Source organism: Ascaphus truei, chromosome 15 (assembly GCF_040206685.1).
Source record: "Ascaphus truei isolate aAscTru1 chromosome 15, aAscTru1.hap1, whole genome shotgun sequence".
NCBI classification, from domain to species: domain Eukaryota; kingdom Metazoa; phylum Chordata; class Amphibia; order Anura; family Ascaphidae; genus Ascaphus; species Ascaphus truei.
This window is the reverse complement of record NC_134497.1, coordinates 18,316,147-18,330,695: the sequence shown is the minus strand read 5'-3', so window position 1 is coordinate 18,330,695 and position 14,549 is coordinate 18,316,147. Positions and strand designations below refer to the sequence as shown.

The following is a 14,549-nucleotide window of genomic DNA, read 5'->3' as shown; positions in this document are numbered from 1 at the left end:
GGTGTTGGCAGATACTTAGTCTTCCTGTACGGAGTGGCGGGCTCCTGTTTATAGGATGCAGGATTAATGGGGTGTGACGAGAGGGCCCTATAAAATCCTGGCTCTGTCTGACTCCATTAATATCCTCGTGTCCGCCCCCTCTCTGTCACACTTAAGCTGATGCAACAGCGTGAAACCGGTGAGACTGGGCAGCGCCACCCAGCATTACTCGTCCCACGCTCTGTGTGACCGCAGCGCTGGGTCATTACACAGCTGTCCTGCCCCAGGGCGGTGACGCTGCGGGGGACTGGGACGGGGGGCGCGGAGAGGGACGCAGGGGAGTGGAGGGAGATGCGGGGGGCGCAGAGAGACAGGACGGGGGCATGGAGGTAGACGTTGGGGCGCAAAGGGGGGCGCGGAGATGGACGCGGGACGCGGGGGAGGGCTGGGGCGAGGGACGGGGCGCGGGGCATGGAGAGAGATGAGGGCAGGGACGCAGAGCGCTGAGAGAGACGGGGTGTGGGGAGAGGGACCCGGGGCGTGGAGAGGGGACCCGAGGCGCGGAGAGGGGACCCGAGGCGCGGAGAGATTCGGGATGTGAAGAGGGGGACCCGAGGCGCGGAGAGAGGGGGACCCGAGGCGCGGAGAGAGACGGGGTGTGGAGAGGGGGACCCGAGGCGCGGAGAGAGACGGGGTGTGGAGAGAGGGACCCGAGGCGCGGAGAGAGACGGGGTGTGGAGAGGGGGACCCGAGGCGCGGAGAGAGACGGGGTGTGGAGAGAGGGACCCGAGGCGCGGAGAGAGACGGGGTGTGGAGAGGGGGACCCGAGGCGCGGAGAGAGACGGGGTGTGGAGAGAGGGACCCGAGGCGCGGAGAGAGACTGGGTGTGGAGAGAGGGACCCGAGGCGCGGAGAGAGACGGGGTGTGGAGAGAGGGACCCGAGGCGCGGAGAGAGACGGGGTATGGAGAGAGGGGAACCCGAGGCGCGGAGAGAGACGGGGTGTGGAGAGGGGGACCCGAGGCGCGGAGAGAGACGGGGTGTGGAGAGAGGGACCCAAGGCGCGGAGAGAGACGGGGTGTGGAGAGAGGGACCCGAGGCGCGGAGAGAGACGGGGTGTGGAGAGGGGGACCCGAGGCGCGGAGAGAGACGGGGTGTGGAGAGGGGGACCCGAGGCGCGGAGAGAGACGGGGTGTGGAGAGAAGGACCCGAGGCGCGGAGAGAGACGGGGCGCGGAGACAGACGGGGTGTGGAGAGAGGGACCCGAGGTGCGGAGAGAGACGGGGTGTGGAGAGAGGGACCCGAGGCGCGGAGAGAGACGGGGTGTGAAGAGAGGGACCCGAGGCGCGGAGAGAGACGGGGTGTGGAGAGGGGGACCCGAGGCGCGGAGAGAGACGGGGTGTGGAGAGAGGGACCTGAGGCGCGGAGAGAGACGAGGCGCGGAGAGAGACAGGGTGTGGAGAGAGGGACCCGAGGCGCGGAGAGAGACGGGGTGTGGAGAGAGGGACCCGAGGCGCGGAGAGAGACGAGGCGCGGAGAGAGACAGGGTGTGGAGAGAGGGACCCAAGGCGCGGAGAGAGACGGGGTGTGGAGAGAGGGACCCGAGGCGCGGAGAGAGACGGGGTGTGAAGAGAGGGACCCGAGGCGCGGAGAGAGACGGGGTGTGGAGAGAGGGACCCGAGGCGCGGAGAGAGACAGGGTGTGGAGAGAGGGACCCGAGGCGCGGAGAGAGACTGGGTGTGGAGAGAGGGACCCGAGGCGCGGAGAGAGACGGGGTGTGGAGAGAGGGACCCGAGGCGCGGAGAGAGACGGGGTGTGGAGAGAGGGACCCGAGGCGCGGAGAGAGACAGGGTGTGGAGAGGGGGACCCGAAGCGCGGAGAGAGACGGGGTGTGGAGAGAGGGATCCGAGGCGCGGAGAGAGACGGGCGTGGAGAGAGGGACCCGAGGCGCGGAGAGACACGGGGTGTGGATAGAGGGACCCGAGGCGCGGAGAGAGACGGGGTGTGGAGAGAGGGACCCGAGGCGCGGAGAGAGACGGGGTGTGGAGAGAGGGACCCGAGGCGCGGAGAGAGACGGGGCGTGGAGAGAGGGACCCGAGGCGCGGAGAGAGACGGGGCGTGGAGAGAGGGACCCGAGGTGCGGAGAGAGACGGGGTGTGGAGAGGGGGTCCCGAGGCGCGGAGAGAGACGGGGTGTGGAGAGAGGGACCCGAGGCGCGGAGAGAGACGGGGTGTGGAGAGAGGGACCCGAGGCGCGGAGAGAGACGGGGTGTGGATATTGGGACCCGAGGCGCGGAGAGAGACGGGGTGTGGAGAGGGGGACCCGAGGCGCGGAGAGAGACGGGGTGTGGAGAGGGGGACCCGAGGCGCGGAGAGAGACGGGGTGTGGAGAGAGGGACCCGAGGCCCGGAGAGAGACGGGGTGTGGAGAGAGGGACCCGAGGCCCGGAGAGAGACGGGGTGTGGAGAGAGGGACCCGAGGCGCGGAGAGAGACGGGGTGTGGAGAGGGGGACCCGAGGCGCGGAGAGAGACGGGGTGTGGAGAGAGGGATCCGAGGCGCGGAGAGAGATGGGCGTGGAGAGAGGGACCCGAGGCGCGGAGAGACACGGGGTGTGGATAGAGGGACCCGAGGCGCGGAGAGAGACGGGGTGTGGAGAGAGGGACCCGAGGCGCGGAGAGAGACGGGGCGTGGAGAGAGGGACCCGAGGCGCGGAGAGAGACGGGGCGTGGAGAGAGGGACCCGAGGCGCGGAGAGAGACGGGGCGTGGAGAGAGGGACCCGAGGCGCGGAGAGAGACGGGGCGTGGAAAGAGGGACCCGAGGCGTGGAGAGAGACAGGGTGTGGAGAGAGGGACCCGAGGCGCGGAGAGAGGGACCCAACGTGGGGACGCAAAGGGGGCGTGGAAATGGACGCGGGGCGCCGAGGGGGACGCGGGGGAGGGATGGGGCGGGGGAGGGATGGGACGGGGGCACGGAGAGAGACGGGGACAGGGATGCAGAGCACTGAGAGAGACGGGGTGTGGAAAGAGGTACCCGGGGCGCGGAGAGAGAGAGACCCGGGGCGCGGAGAGAGAGAGACCCGGGGCGCGGAGAGAGAGAGACCCGGGGCGCGGAGAGAGAGAGACCCGGGGCGCGGAGAGAGAGAGACCCGGGGCGCGGAGAGAGAGAGACCCGGGGCGCGGAGAGAGAGAGACCCGGGGCGCGGAGAGAGAGAGACCCGGGGCGCGGAGAGAGAGAGACCCGGGGCGCGGAGAGAGGGAGACCGGGGGCGCGGAGGGAGGGAGACCGGGGGCGCGGAGGGAGGGAGACCGGGGGCGCGGAGGGAGGGAGACCGGGGGCGCGGAGGGAGGGAGACCGGGGGCGCGGAGGGAGGGAGACCGGGGGCGCGGAGGGAGGGAGACCGGGGGCGCGGAGGGAGGGAGACGGGGGCGCGGAGGGGCCCGGGGACCCGGGCGGAGGGGCCCGGGGACCCGAAGCGGGGACCCGGGACAAGGACCCGGGACAGGGGGGCGGGACGGGGACCCGGAGCGGGACGGGGACCCGGAGCGGGACGGGGACCCGGGACAGGGGGGCGGAAAGGGGCAGGGGGGCGGAGAGGGACAGGGGGGCGGAGAGGGACAGGAGCGCGGACGGGGACGCGGAGAGGGACGGGACAGGGGCGTGGAGAGGGACAAGAGCGCAAAAAGGTACAGGGACCCGGAGCGCGGGACAAGACGGGGGCAGGGGCGGGACGGGACAGGGGGGCGGGACGGGACAGGGGGGGCGGGACGGGACAGGGGGGCGGGACGGGACAGGGGGGCGGGACGGGACAGCGGGACGGGACAGGACGGACAGGACAGGGGGGCGGAGCGGGACGGGACAGGGGGGCGGAGCGGGACGGGACAGGGGGGCGGAGCGGGACGGGACAGGGGGGCGGAGCGGGAGCGGGACGGGACAGGGGGGCGGAGCGGGACGGGACAGGGGGGCGGAGCGGGACGGGACAGGGGGGCGGAGCGGGACGGGACAGGGGGGCGGAGCGGGACGGGACAGGGGAGCGGGACGGGACGGGACAGGGGAGCGGGACGGGACGGGACAGGGGAGCGGGACGGGACAGGGGAGCGGGACGGGACAGGGGAGCGGGACGGGACAGGGGAGCGGGACGGGACAGGGGAGCGGGACGGGACAGGGACCCGGAGCGCAGAGAGGGACGGGACAGGGGCGCAGAGAAGGACAGGGACCCTGGACGGGACAGGGACCCTGGACGGGACAGGGGGGCGGAGCGGGACAGGGGGGCGGAGCGGGACAGGGGGGCGGAGCGGGACAGGGGGGCGGAGCGGGACAGGGGGGCGGAGCGGGACAGGGGGGCGGAGCGGGACAGGGGGGCGGAGCGGGACAGGGGGGCGGAGCGGGACAGGGGGGCGGAGCGGGACAGGGGGGCGGAGCGGGACAGGGGGGCGGAGCGGGACAGGGACGGGATGGGACAGGGGGGCGGAGCGGGACGGGGGCGGAGCGGGACAGGGACGGGATGGGACAGGGGGGCGGAGCGCGGAGAAGGACAGGGACGGGACGGGATGGGACAGGGGGGCGGAGCGGGACAGGGGGCGGAGCGCGGAGAAGGACAGGGACGGGATGGGACAGGGGGGCGGAGCGGGACAGGTACCCGGAGCGCGGAGAAGGACAGGCGTGGGACAGGGACCCGGGACAAGGATCCGGAGGGCAGAGAGGGACAGGACAGGGGTGCGGAGAGGGACGGGACCCTGAGCGCGGAGAAGGACAGGGACCCGGGACAGGACAGGGGTGCGGAGAGGGACGGGACAGGGACCCGGAGCGCGGAGAGGGACGGGACAGGGACGCGGAGAGGGACGGGACAGGGACGCGGAGAGGGACGGGACAGGGACGCGGAGAGGGACGGGACAGGGACGCGGAGAGGGACGGGACAGGGACGCGGAGAGGGACGGGACAGGGACGCGGAGAGGGACGGGACAGGGACGCGGAGAGGGACGGGACAGGGACGCAGAGCGCGGAGAGGGACAGGGACCCGGAGAGGGACGGGACAGGGACCCGGAGCGCGGAGAGGGACGGGACAGGGACGCGGAGCGGGACAGGGACGCGGAGAGGGACGGGACAGGGACACGGAGCGCGGAGAGGGACGGGACAGGGACAGGGACAGGGACCCGGGACGGGACAGGACAGGGGCGGAGCGGGGGGGGGGCGGAGCGGAACAAGGGGGCGGAGCGCGGAGAAGGACAGGGACGGGATGGGACAGGGGGGCGGAGCGCGGAGAAGGACAGGGACGGGATGGGACAGGGGGGCGGAGCGGGACGGGGACCCGGAGCGCGGAGAAGGACAGGCGCGGGACAGGGACCCGGGACGGGACAGGACAGGGGCGGAGCGGGACGGGGGCGGAGCGCGGAGAGGGGAGGGACGGGACAGGGGGGCGGAGCGAGACTGGACCCGGAGCGCGGAGAGGGGAGGGACGGGACAGGGGGGCGGAGCGAGACTGGACCCGGAGCGCGGAGAAGGACAGGACAGGGACGCAGAGAGGGACGGGACAGGGACGCGGAGAGGGACGGGACAATGACCCGGGACAAGGACCCGGATAGCGGAGAGGGACGGGACAGGGACCCGGAGCGCGGAGAGGGACGGGACAGGGACCCGGAGCGCGGAGAGGGACGGGACAGGGACGCGGAGCGGGACAGGGACGCGGAGATGGACGAGACAGGGACCCGGAGAGGGACGGGACAGGCGCGGAGCGGGACGGGGGGGGGCGGAGCGGAACAGGGGGGTGGAGCGGGACAGGGGGGCGGAGCGCGGAGAAGGACAGGGACGGGATGGGACAGGGGGGCGGAGCGCGGAGAAGGACAGGGACGGGATGGGACAGGGGGGCGGAGCGGGACAGGGACCCGGAGCGCGGAGAAGGACAGGGACGGGATGGGACAGGGGGGCGGAGCGGGACAGGGACCCGGAGCGCGGAGAAGGACAGGCGCGGGACAGGGACCCGGGACGGGACAGGACAGGGGCGGAGCGGGGCGGGGGCGGAGCGCGGAGAGGGGAGGGACGGGACAGGGGGGCGGAGCGCGGAGAAGGACAGGGACCCGGGACGGGACAGGGGGGCGGAGCGAGACTGGACCCGGAGCGCGGAGAAGGACGGGACAGGGGGGCGGAGCGCGGAGAAGGACAGGGACCCGGGACGGGACAGGGGGGCGGAGCGAGACTGGACCCGGAGCGCGGAGAAGGACAGGACAGGGACGCAGAGAGGGACGGGACAGGGACGCGGAGAGGGACGGGACAATGACCCGGGACAAGGACCCGGAGCGCGGAGAGGGACGGGACAGGGACCCGGAGCGCGGAGAGGGACGGGACAGGGACCCGGAGCGCGGAGAGGGACAGGACAGGGACCCGGGACGGGACAGGACAGGCGCGGAGCGGGACGGGGGGGGCGGAGCGGAACAGGGGGGTGGAGCGGGACAGGGGGGCGGAGCGCGGAGAAGGACAGGGACGGGATGGGACAGGGGGGCGGAGCGCGGAGAAGGACAGGGACGGGATGGGACAGGGGGGCGGAGCGCGGAGAAGGACAGGGACGGGATGGGACAGGGGGGTGGAGCGGGACAGGGACCCGGAGCGCGGAGAAGGACAGGGACGGGATGGGACAGGGGGGCGGAGCGGGACAGGGACCCGGAGCGCGGAGAAGGACAGGCGCGGGACAGGGACCCGGGGCGGAGCGGGACGGGGGCCGGAGCGCGGAGAGGGGAGGGATGGGACAGGGGGGGCGGAGCGCGGAGAAGGACAGGGACGGGATGGGACAGGGGGCGGAGCGGGACAGGGACCCGGAGCGTGGAGAAAGACAGGCGCGGGACAGGGACCCGGGACAGGACAGGGACGGGGGCGGAGAGGGGAGGGACGGGACAGGGACCCGGAGCGCGGAGAAGGACAGGGACCCTGGACGGGACAGGGGGGCGGAGCGAGACTGTACCTGGAGCGCAGAGAAGGACAGGCGTGGGACAGGGACCCAGGACGGGACAGGACAGGGACGGGGGCGGAGCGCGGAGAGGGGAGGGACGGGACAGGGACCCGGAGCTCGGAGAGGGACGGGACAGGGACGCGGAGAGGGACGGGACAGGGACGCGGAGAGGGACGGGACAGGGACGCGGAGCGCGGAGAGGGACAGGGACCCGGAGAGGGACGGGACAGGGATCCGGAGCGCGGAGAGGGACGGGACAGGGACCCGGAGCGCGGAGAGGGACGGGACAGGGACGCGGAGCGGGACAGGGACGCGGAGAGGGACGGGACAGGGGCGCGGAGAGGGACGGGACAGGGACAGGGACCCGGGACGGAACAGGACAGGGGCGGAGCGGAACAAGGGGGCGGAGCGCGGAGAAGGACAGGGACGGGATGGGACAGGGGGCGGAGCGCGGAGAAGGACAGGGACGGGATGGGACAGGGGGGCGGGACGGGATGGGACAGGGGGGCGGGACGGGATGGGACAGGGGGGCGGGACGGGATGGGACAGGGGGGCGGGACGGGATGGGACAGGGGGGCGGAGCGGGACGGGGACCCGGAGCGCAAAGAAGGACAGGCGCGGGACAGGGACCCGGGATGGGACAGGACAGGGGCGGAGCGGGACGGGGGCGGAGCGCGGAGAGGGGAGGGACGGGACAGGGGGGCGGAGCGCGGAGAAGGACAGGGACCCGGGACGGGACAGGGGGGCGGAGCGAGACTGGACCCGGAGCGCGGAGAAGGACGGGACAGGGGGGCGGAGCGCGGAGAAGGACAGGGACCCGGGACGGGACAGTGGGGCGGAGCGAGACTGGACCCGGAGCGCGGAGAAGGACAGGACAGGGACGCGGAGAAGGACGGGACAGGGACGCGGAGAGGGACGGGACAATGACCCGGGACAAGGACCCGGAGCGCGGAGAGGGACGAGACAGGGACGCGGAGAGGTACGGGACAGGGACGCGGAGAGGGACGGGACAATGACCCGGGACAAGGACCCAGAGCGCGGAGAGGGACGGGACAGGGACCCGGAGCGCGGAGAGGGACGGGACAGGGACGCGGAGCGGGACAGGGACGTGGAGAGGGACGAGACAGGGACCCGGAGCGCGGAGAGGGACGGGACAGGGACGCGGAGAGGGACGGGACAGGGACCCGGAGTGCGGAAAGGGACGGGACAGGGACCCGGAGCGCGGAGAGGGACAGGACAGGGACCCGGGACGGGACAGGACAGGCGCGGAGCGGGACGGGGGGGGCGGAGCGGGACAGGGGGGCGGAGCGGGACAGGGGGGCGGAGCGGGACAGGGGGGCGGAGCGCGGAGAAGGACAGGGACGGGATGGGACAGGGGGGCGGAGCGCGGAGAAGGACAGGGACGGGATGGGACAGGGGGGCGGAGCGCGGAGAAGGACAGGGACGGGATGGGACAGGGGGGCGGAGCGGGACAGGGACCCGGAGCGCGGAGGACAGGCGCGGGACATGGACCCGGGGCGGAGCATGACGGGGGCCGGAGCGCGGAGAGGGGAGGGATGGGACAGGGGGGCGGAGCGCGGAGAAGGACAGGGACGGGATGGGACAGGGGGCGGAGCGGGACAGGGACCCGGAGCGCGGAGAAAGACAGGCGCGGACAGGGACCCGGGACAGGACAGGGGCGGACGGGGGCGGAGAGGGGAGGGACGGGACAGGGACCCGGAGCGCGGAGAAGGACAGGGACCCTGGACGGGACAGGGGGGCGGAGCGAGACTGGACCCGGAGCGCAGAGAAGGACAGGCGCGGGACAGGGACCCAGGACGGGACAGGACAAGGGCGGAGCGGGACGGGGGCGGAGCGCGGAGAGGGGAGGAACGGGACAGGGACCCGGAGCGCGGAGAAGGACAGGGACCCGGGACGGGACAGGGGGGCGGAGCGAGACAGGACCCGGAGCGCGGAGAAGGGACAGGACAGGGACGCGGAGAAGGACGGGACAGGGACGCGGAGAGGGACGGGACAATGACCCGGGACAAGGACCCGGAGCGCGGAGAGGGACGGGACAGGGACGCGGAGAGGGATGGGACAATGACCCGGGACAAGGACCCGGAGCGCGGAGAGGGATGGGACAGGGACCCGGGACAAGGACCCAGAGCGCGGAGAGGGACGGGACAAGGACCCGGAGCGCGGAGAGGGACAGGACAGGAACGCGGAGCGGGACAGGGACGCGGAGAGGGACGAGACAGGGACCCGGAGCGCGGAGAGGGACGAGACAGGGACCCGGAGCGAGGAGAGGGACGAAACAGGGACCCGGAGCATGGAGAGGGACGGGACAGGGACCCGGAGCGCGGAGAGGGACGGGACAGGGACCCGGAGCGCGGAGAGGGACGGGACAGGGACCCGGAGCACGGAGAGGGACGGGACAGGGACCCGGAGCGTGAAGAGGGACGGGACAGGGACCCGGAGCATGGAGAGGGACGGGACAGGGACCCGGAGCGTGAAGAGGGACGGGACAGGGACCCGGGATGGGACAGGACAGGGGCGGAGCGGGACGGGGGGCGGAGCGGGACGGGGGGGCGGAACGCGGAGAAGGACAGGGACCCGGGACGGGACAGGGGGGTGGAGCGGGACAGGGGGGCGGAGCGCGGAGAAGGACAGGGACGGGATGGGACAGGGGGGCGGAGCGCGGAGAAGGAGAGGGACGGGATGGGACAGGGGGGCGGAGCGGGACAGGGACCCAGAGCGCGGAGAAGGACAGGCGTGGGACAGGGACCCGGGACAGGACAGGACAGGGGCGGAGCGGGACGGGGGCAGAGCGCGGAGAGGGGAGGGACGGGGGAGGGACCCGGAGCGCGGAGAAGGACAGGGACCCGGGAAGGGACAGGGGGGCGGAGCGAGACGGGACCCGGAGAAGGACGGGACAGGGACGCGGAGAGGGACGGGACAGGGACACGGAGCGCGTAGAGGGACGGGACAGGGACCCGGAGCGCGGAGAGGGACAGGGACCCGGGACGGGACAGGACAGGGGCGGAGCGGGACGGGGGCGGAGCGTGGAGAAGGACAGGGATGGGATGGGATGGGACAGGGGGGCGTAGCGGGACAGGGACCCGGAGCGCGGAGAAGGACAGGGACCCGGGACGGGACAGGGGGGCGGAGCGAAACGGGACCCGGAGCGCGGAGAAGGACAGGCGCGGGACAGGGACCCAGGACGGGACAGGACAGGGGCGGAGCGGGACGGGGGCGGAGCGCGGAGAGGGGAGGGACGGGACAGGGACCCGGAGCGCGGACAGGGACGCGGAGAGGGACGGGACAATGACACGGGACAAGGACACGGAGCGCGGAGAAGGACAGGGACGGGATGGGACAGGGGGGCGGAGCGGGACGGGACCCGGAGCGCGGAGAAGGACAGGCGCGGGACAGGGACCCGGGATGGGACAGGACAGGGGCGGAGCGGGACGGGGGCGGAGCGCGGAGAGGGGAGGGACGGGACAGGGACCCGGAGCGCGGAGAAGGACAGGGACCCGGGACGGGACAGGGGGGCGGAGCGAGACGGGACCCGGAGCGCGGAGAAGGACGGGACAGGGACGCGGAGAAGGACGGGACAGGGACCTTGGACAAGGACCCGGAGCGCGGAGAGGGATGGGACAGGGGTGCGGAGAGGGACGGGACCCTGAGCGCGGAGAAGGACAGGGACCCGGGACAGGACAGGGGTGCGGAGAGGGACGGGACAGGGACCCGGAGCGCGGAGAGGGACGGGACAGGGACGCGGAGAGGGACGGGACAGGGACCCGGAGCGAGAAGAGGGACGGGACAGGGACCCGGAGCGCGGAGAGGGACGAGACAGGGACCCGGAGCGCGGAGAGGGACAGGGACGCGGAGAGGGACGGGACAGGGACGCGGAGAGGGACGGGACAGGGACGAAGAGAGGGACGGACGCGGAGCGCGGAGAGGGACAGGGACGCGGAGAGGGACGGGACAGGGACGCGGAGAGGGACGGGACAGGGACGCAGAGAGGGACGGGACAGGGACGCAGAGCGCGGAGAGGGACAGGGACACGGAGAGGGACGGGACAGGGCCCCGGAGCGCGGAGAGGGACGGGACAGGGACGCGGAGAGGGACGGACAGGGACCCGGAGAGGGACCCGGGACAAGGCCCCGGAGCGCGGAGAGGGACGCGGGGTCGCGGAGAGACGGGACATGAGTGTGGAGAATCGGAACAGGGGTGCGGAGAGAGTCCGTTACACACATCACGCATCCTCTAACCATTACTGGGATCCCCGGAGTTACACTTTAACCCTTCCTGCACAGTGAAAGGGTTAATGGTGCTTGGCATGGCTGGGGCCTGCTCGGTTGCCGTGGAGACGCTTGGCCTCTTCGCTGCCCTGGAGGCCCATGCCTGGCCTGCTCGTTTGCTATGGTAACGGAGGGGTTAGCAGGACGACGCTTGGCTGGCCGTCGCCGTGGCAACTGCGAGGAGGACAAGGGTGGTTGCCTGGAAACCGCATCTAAGGCCTGGCGGCTGTGTGTGTGTGTGTGTGTGTGTGTGTGTGTGTGTGTGTGTGTGTGTGTGTATATATGTACAACCAACCTCACACTGATGATACCCATCAAGGTTGAAACATGTCTGTGAGTGGTTTCTCTGGCTTTACATATCCCATGCTGTGCTTAAAAGCTGTGTAAACAGCGTTGCATTTGCTTATATGGGCTCCATGTGAATGGATATTCCAGGTAAAAGGTGTCACATTGTGTGCTCATTTGCATGTCATTTCCCAGAATCCCTTGCTGCAGTGGAAGCACTGTATGCTGGGGATAATGGTGAAAGGCAGGGGTGCAGACCTGTCTAAGGCATGTGAATGTGCTCACAAGTGATATTCTTTATTGGCTGCATGCTAACGGTGGAGGTTTTCTGTCGCCTTTTTCACCCACCATAACTTAAAAAGTGTGTCTGTACTAGGGTGACCAGATTTTGAAAATGAAAAACCGGGACACTTTTTTTTTTTTTTTACATAACAGTTTCTTTATTGTAGTACACTTATACTTTATTACCATTAGTCCTTGTTACGTGTGTGTGTGTGTGTGTGTGTGTGTGTGTGTGTGTGTGTGTGTGTGTCGGATGACCTCACTAATCGAACAAAAAAAAAAACAGATGTGAATGATTCTGAACCCATAAACCAGTGCCAGGACGCCCCCTTTTCACAATTTCTAAAGCAGCAATCCCGCCTGGGATCTTACCTGATCCGCAGTCCCTCAAAGTACTATACTGGAGGGGAGGTGTTCCCTACCTGTCTTCCGAGGTCTCCCGTGTGAAGCTTGAGTCAGATCTGGAAGAAAGCAGGATAGGTTACTTCGGTGTAGGTATACGGCAGTTAAGATAAGACATAGAGGGGGAGAGAGAGGGAGGGAGGGAGAGAGGGAGACGGGGAGGGAGACGGGGAGGGAGAGAGAGGGAGACGGGGAGGGAGAGAGAGGGAGACGGGGAGGGAGAGAGAGGCAGACGGGGAGGGAGAGAGGGAGACGGGGAGGGAGAGAGAGGGAGATGGGGGGAGGGAGAGAGAGGGAGACGGGGAGAGAGAGAGGGAGACGGGGAGAGAGAGAGGGAGACGGGGAGAGAGAGAGGGAGACGGGGAGAGAGGGAGACGGGGAGAGAGAGGGAGACGGGGAGAGAGAGGGAGACGGGGAGAGAGAGGGAGACGGGGAGAGAGAGGGAGACGGGGAGAGAGAGGGAGACGGGGAGAGAGGGAGACGGGGAGGGAGAGAGAGGGAGACGGGGAGGGAGAGAGAGGGAGACGGGGAGGGAGAGAGGGAGACGGGGAGGGAGAGAGGGAGACGGGGAGGGAGAGAGAGGGAGACGGGGAGGGAGAGAGAGGGACACGGGGAGGGAGAGAGAGGGAGACGGGGGGAGAGAGAGATGGAGACGGGGGGAGAGAGAGAGAGGGAGACGGGGGAGAGAGAGGGAGACGGGGGGAGAGAGAGAGAGGGAGACGGGGGAGAGAGAGGGAGACGGGGATAGAGAGAGGGAGACGGGGATAGAGAGAGGGAGACGGGGATAGAGAGAGGGAGACGGGGATAGAGAGAGGGAGACGGGGATAGAGAGAAGGAGACGGGGAGAGAGAGGGAGACGGGGAGAGAGAGGGAGACGGGGAGAGAGAGGGAGACGGGTAGAGAGAGGGAGACGGGGAGAGAGGGAGACGGGGAGAGAGGGAGACGGGGTGAGAGAGAGAGGGAGACGGGGTGAGAGAGAGAGGGAGACGGGGTGAGAGAGAGAGGGAGACGGGGTGAGAGAGAGAGGGAGACGGGGTGAGAGAGAGAGGGAGACGGGGTGAGAGAGAGAGGGAGACGGGGTGAGAGAGAGAGGGAGACGGGGAGAGAGAGAGGGAGACGGGGAGAGAGAGGGGGAGACGGGGTGAGAGGGAGACGGGGTGAGGGAGACGGGGAGAGAGAGAGGGAGACGGGGAGAGAGAGAGGGAGACGGGGAGAGAGAGGGAGACGGGAGAGAGAGAGAGGGAGACGGGGAGGGAGAGAGAGGGAGACGGGGAGGGAGAGAGGGAGACGGGGAGGGAGAGAGGGAGACGGGGAGGGAGAGAGAGGGAGACGGGGAGGGAGAGAGAGGGACACGGGGAGGGAGAGGGAGACGGGGGGAGAGAGAGATGGAGACGGGGGGAGAGAGAGAGAGGGAGACGGGGGAGAGAGAGAGGGAGACGGGGGAGAGAGAGAGGGAGACGGGGGAGAGAGAGGGAGAGGGAGACGGGGGAGAGAGAGGGAGACGGGGATAGAGAGAGGGAGACGGGGATAGAGAGAGGGAGACGGGGATAGAGAGAGGGAGACGGGGATAGAGAGAAGGAGACGGGGATAGAGAGAGGGAGACGGGGAGAGAGAGAGGGAGACGGGGAGAGAGAGAGGGAGACGGGGAGAGAGAGAGGGAGACGGGGAGAGAGAGAGGGAGACGGGGAGAGAGAGGGAGACGGGGAGAGAGAGGGAGACGGGGAGAGAGAGGGAGACGGGGAGAGAGAGGGAGACGGGGAGAGAGAGGGAGACGGGGAGAGAGGGAGACGGGGTGAGAGAGAGAGGGAGACGGGGTGAGAGAGAGAGGGAGACGGGGAGAGAGAGAGAGGGAGACGGGGAGAGAGAGAGGGAGACGGGGAGAGAGAGGGGGAGACGGGGTGAGAGAGAGGGAGAGAGAGAGGGAGACGGGGAGAGAGGGAGACGGGAGAGAGAGAGAGGGAGACGGGGAGACAGGGAGACGGGGAGAGAGGGAGACGGGGAGAGAGGGAGACGGGGAGAGAGGGAGACGGGGAGAGAGGGAGACGGGGAGAGAGGGAGACGGGGAGAGACAGAGAGGGAGACAGAGAGGGAGAGAGGGGGAGAGAGGGAGACACGGGGAGAGAGGGAGACGGGGGGAGAGAGGGAGACGGGGAGAGATAGAGAGGGAGACGGGGAGAGGGAGACGGGGGAGAGAGAGAGGGAGACGGGGGGAGAGAGAGAGGGAGACGGGGGAGAGAGAGAGGGAGACGGGGGAGAGAGAGAGGGAGACGGGGGAGAGAGAGAGGGAGACGGGGGGAGAGAGGGAGACGGGGAGAGATAGAGAGGGAGACGGGGAGAGGGAGACGGGGGAGAGAGAGAGGGAGACGGGGGGAGAGAGAG

The 14,549-nt window shown here is 70.4% G+C and overlaps 1 protein-coding gene across 8 annotated transcripts in view; it reads left to right on the top strand.

The window, feature by feature from the left end:
* Nucleotides 1-14,549, top strand: part of DLGAP4 (DLG associated protein 4) — a 104,196-nt gene that overhangs the window by 63,364 nt on the left and 26,283 nt on the right. The window lies entirely within an intron of this gene.